Here is a 5288-nt window from a genome sequence, read left to right on the forward strand (position 1 = left end):
ATTGAGATTTGAGTTGCATGGACTGCTTTGGTTGCCGAAGTATTGGTGGTGTTGTGCATATTAATTTGGACATAGTGAAGTGGTCACACATTAAAGTTACTGTATATACAAATAAAGCCAGTAGTTCACAATTTTGGGAACTATTGGCTGTGCCAATGGTATTTAGTGGTGCCGTGCAGCACAACCAAAGAGAAAACCAAACAACAACAAAATGTTGCCATGATGCAGCAGTGTAATTTTGTATATGTGTGCACCACACATGCAAGAGGTTTTTTTTTCCCTTTTGAGTTATTGATCTAAGTTAGATTGGAGAGCTTAATTAAAAAGGAATGTCTGAAAAGTAAGTGGTGGAAGGACACAAGCAATGAGGCCATGCTCCAGAAGAGGGACAAACGCAAGAAGAGAAAGGAAAGCCCACACAAGCAGTCTTCAAAGTAGGAGTGTCTTTGTCTGCAGTTTATTAAAAGAACGCCACGTAATGTAATGAACATTAAATCCAGTGCACAGCAATTAAAAAGTACAAGGCGATTGAACTTGAAGTTTACGAAAATTTGAATCTGCCAGTGACCACTCACCCTAGAGTTCACAGCACCATCATACCATAGAATTCCTTTTAAATGTTCACATATTGATTTGCATAGATAAGGCTGACTGGTCAAAAGAAAGCTGTACATGACATGAAAAGTTCATTCATCTTTGATAAGACTTTGCATTAACGGATACATAAATCCATAGTTTCAGGTGAGAATAAGTAACTGGAGTAAACGGGGGCCTGAACTTTCCATGAAAACAAGAATCAAGTAATGAGCTGAAAATGGTTGTTAAAAAATGAAATGCTTCTACAGGAATTGACAGCCATGTTTAGTGAAAGGGTTGTGGTTATGATATGGCGGTGACAGTGGTGTTGATGGTGAGGGTGGGGATTTAGGGTGGGTGGTGGTATGGTATGGTGTGAGGGTGAACGGGTGGTTAGGTTGCTGGTAAAGAATTTCGTAGGGTGGTTAGGAAAGGGTGAAGTTGTGTAGGTTGGTGGGGTTTGTAGTTATTGTGGTGGTTAACGTGTTTGTGGTCAGAGTAGAGTGGTGGTGATTAGGGTGGTGCTGTTAGGGTATGGTGGTGTTTGGCTGATTATGTTGGTAGTGTTTATTGAGGTAATCATGTTAAGGATACAATGGTGGTGGTAGAGTAGTGGTAAGATAGTTGGGGTGGTGGAAGTTAGGTGGTGAGGTTTAGGGTGGTGGTTTGAGTGGTGTCAGTGTGGTCATTTGGGTGGTGGTGGTTAGTCAGGATGAAGATTGTGGTGGTGAAGGTGGTGGTTTTTAGGTTGCTGATGGTTGGGGTGTTGGTGGTGGAGGTTAAAATAGAGTGGTGGTGATTATGGAACAATGGTGTCAGGTAGGTTGGTGCTGGTAGTCTGGTGCTGGCAGGGAGGTGCGGGTGGTGCTTGTAGTCTGGTGGTGGTAGGGTGATGGTATGGGGAGGTGATAGGTACACAACTGATGTGGGAGGTGCCTCAATTGCAGTGTGAGCTGCGGAAGGACACAAATCGCAAAGAAGCCACCAGTACTTGGCCCATGACCCATGTTAACACGTCCAAACCTTGTTACTTCTTCTTACAAGGGGACTCGTTTTACTCCAATTAATCTTTTGACCACGTTTGGGGACTTCCCAGAACAAGATATCCGTTTAGCATTTCAATCAATAGATCAATAACTTAATCAATATTCACAATAACTAATCAATCAACCTAATCAATAACATTTAATAAAAATGAAACACACCATGACCTTGCAGCCACGAATAACCACTCAAATCTAGTAAGAGTTAGGATATTTATTCCCTATTAGTTACACTCTAGTATCATATTTATTAGTCGCAATATCAATAAGCACATCAATACTACTATAATTGGGCAAATTGAATAAGACTTTATCAAAGCATAGGTCATGAACATTAGAACAAAGCACAACTTTAACATGAGTCGACTTTAGCAGAGTATCATTAGTACATTATTCAACAAAGCAAGAATTCAGTCATTCGTCTAATTGCACCCGATATTAGTGAACTCCCGAACTAACCTCAAATTAGCATCAGCATGTTGGGCTTCATGCAAAACAATTTAGCAACATGAATTTGGAAAATATCTAACTATGGTCTCTATCAAAAGAGCAGTTGGTACCTAGAAAGAAAAGGCAAACAGACAATTACAATATATCATCAGTTAGTTACCCATCCAAATGGGGCAGCATACAGTGTCAGTATTCGTCCTCAGGACATCAGTCGATTCGCCATCAGCCATGATAAACAGGTAAGACTCAGCAGGGTATAGCAAAAGTTCTTCACTCATAAGGAGGAAAAGTGCATATCAGACAGAGGAAAAGGTGAGGATGGTTTAAGTAAAAGACAAAGGGGGTCATTCTGACCCCGGCGGTCTCAGACCGCCGGGGCCAGGGTCGGCGGGAGCACCGCCGGCAGACCGGCGGTGCCCCGCAGGGCATTCTGACCGCAGCGCTTTGGCCGCGGTCAGTGCAGGAAAACCGGCGGTCTCCCGCCGGTTTTCCGCTGCCCGTCAGAATCCTCCAAGGCGGCGCAGCATGCTGCGCCGCCTTGGGGATTCTGACACCCCCTACCGCCATCCTGTTCCTGGCGGTTCGCCCGCCAGGAACAGGATGGCGGTAGGGGGTGTCGTGGTGCCCCTGGGGGCCCCTGCAGTGCCCATGCCAATGGCATGGGCACTGCAGGGGCCCCCGTAAGAGGGCCCCGCTTGTATTTCACTGTCTGCATAGCAGACAGTGAAATACGCGACGGGTGCAGTAGCACCCGTCGCACCTTCCCACTCCGCCGGCTCGATTACGAGCCGGCTTCATGGTGGGAAGGTCGTTTTCCCCTGGGCTGGCGGGCGGCCTTTTGAAGGCCGCCCGCCAGCCCAGGGGAAAACTCAAAATACCCGCAGCGGTCTTCCGACCGCGGTACGGTATTTTGACGGCTCCCGCCGGGCGCGCGGTGACCGCGCCCGGCGGGAGTCAGAATGACCCCCAAAGTCTCTCAGAAAGGCAAAGTATGGCAAAGTAATGGGTCGGTGGAATGTCCGATAATGGCTCGATAATGGCAGAGTAAGAATGGCTGATTTCTCCTTGTGTCACGTTGTTATATCAAAGTTGTTGAACAAGTCTCTAATTTCCCATTGGGCAATATTTGGTGCATCGTTATCTCTGTCCAACAATCTGTTGCATACCTTACTAGAATTTTCACCTAAGACAGTTCTCATGCAGTTTATTGGCTCCTGTGATTGATGTCTTCAATGGGTAGAATGTCAGGTAGGAAAAGTTACACTTGTCGCTCCAGTCAGTAGTTCCATTGTCTTCTCCTAGTTTAAGCGACCTTGCACCTGTTGCGAATTGCACTGTTGCATTCGGCAAGAATGTCTCCTTGAGCAAGTCGGGTCCCATGAGAAAGAATTTACTACGGCTACACACATATCTCTAGCTTCCGGAAAAGTACAGCGTAGTGTCCTTCAGGAAAGCAGCTCATTGCACGTTAGAAAACACAGTTAATATGAGACCAGGCAGCTAGGCCCAAACCCTTGCTAACTAAGGCCTAGTGAATAATTTAGCAAAACCTTAATACATAACTCTTAGTGCTAATATAAAATCAAACATGAGCACATCATTAATTCATTATTAGTCAGTTTAATTAGTCATCGTATACATTGGTGGTCACTCCCTGTGGGCACATTTCAAACACGTGCATTAGTATTACATTTATGCGGTTTCATTAGACATTACATCACAAGCCTTTCATGTTAACATTGATTATGAAAGTCACACTCTAACACCCACAGAAGGAGAAACAAATAAAAAGAAGAAAAAGAAAATGTATATGATCATGCAAATTCCCCAAGGTGCTAATGGCTTGTCCTGAGGTACACCTCAGCTGACGACTAGTTCAAGTTATACAGTGTTTATCTTTGTACAGATTACAAGCAAGGTTTTTAAAGCCTTTCTAAATGGCTTATGTATCTTCAGGCAAGTAAGGTGACTAGGAAGAAAATTTCAGAGCTTAGCTGCCACACCCAAAAAAGCTGTGCCTCCCCATTTTTCTCTTTAAATAATCTGGGGGCGACCACCGATTATAGTCTGCCCCAAACATATCCAGCCACCAATTATGGTTTCATAAAGTTGGATGGCTCCCAAAGATCATAACCTCCGTCTTCTCACAGTTGAGCTTCAGACAGCTTTTACCCATCCACGTGGCCACTGCCTCCATGCAATTAGAGGCAATGACACCCATGTCTTCACTGATAAACACTAAAAATAATCAACCTATATTCTAACACGTGGGCACAAATTAAGATAGGGGACGGCTCAAGAGTTACAAATAAAATCTATGCGAACATTGGTATAAAACTGGGGTGCGTCCATGCATGTTTATTTAATATTTATATGGCTGACCTTGACAGCCACCTGGCCCTAGTGCAGAATGATCACCCCCCCCCAGGTTAGGCGAGGCACAAAAAATAAGTCTTCAATATGCTGACGATATTGTCCTCCTCTCTAAAACCCCAATTACGCTGCAGTAGTCAGTAAATCAATTACTGGGGTACACTAAAAATTTGTGACTGAGACCGAATTATAGTAAAACAAAGGTTCTTTGTTTTAAATGTCGAGGCAGTACCAGGCAGCCTAAATACACACGGTAGGCTGATGGCAATGTCTTAGAACTGGTCAACACCTACAAGTATTTTGGTGTCTATCTAGATTCCCATCTATCCTATCAATTTAATTTACATTCAAAAAGATCTATTGCAAGTAATCTGCTGTTTGCTTTCTAAACCATGAAACATAAAACATTTAATACCTTGCCGCTCCACCCCCTTCAGGTCAAGGGAGCCAAATTAATGCCTTCAGTTTCTTAGGGCTCCGAATTGCTTAAAGGGAAATACGCTGTAACTCTAAACAATCTACAATCATGCCTTTTAAAAAAAACTCTTTGCAATACCATTGGGGGTATCACAATCCCAAATCAGACTTGAATTTGGTTTACTTCACCAGGGTCCGTGCAGGCAGGGAGCCCTGGTAAAATTCTGCTGGAGGACGGGGACAGCTGAAGCTAATTCACTTGCACATCAGTGTTGGAAAGAAACAGAAAGGCAGGCCCGCATAAATAATTCTGGGTACTCAGCATTACAGCACTCGATTGCAGCACTCAAACTAGAAGATGCATGACTCACTCCCCATGGACTATGGCTAATTTAAAGGCATCACAAATAAAGCTGTTAAACTTTCTTC

Source organism: Pleurodeles waltl, chromosome 4_1 (assembly GCF_031143425.1).
Source record: "Pleurodeles waltl isolate 20211129_DDA chromosome 4_1, aPleWal1.hap1.20221129, whole genome shotgun sequence".
NCBI classification, from domain to species: Eukaryota; Metazoa; Chordata; class Amphibia; order Caudata; family Salamandridae; genus Pleurodeles; species Pleurodeles waltl.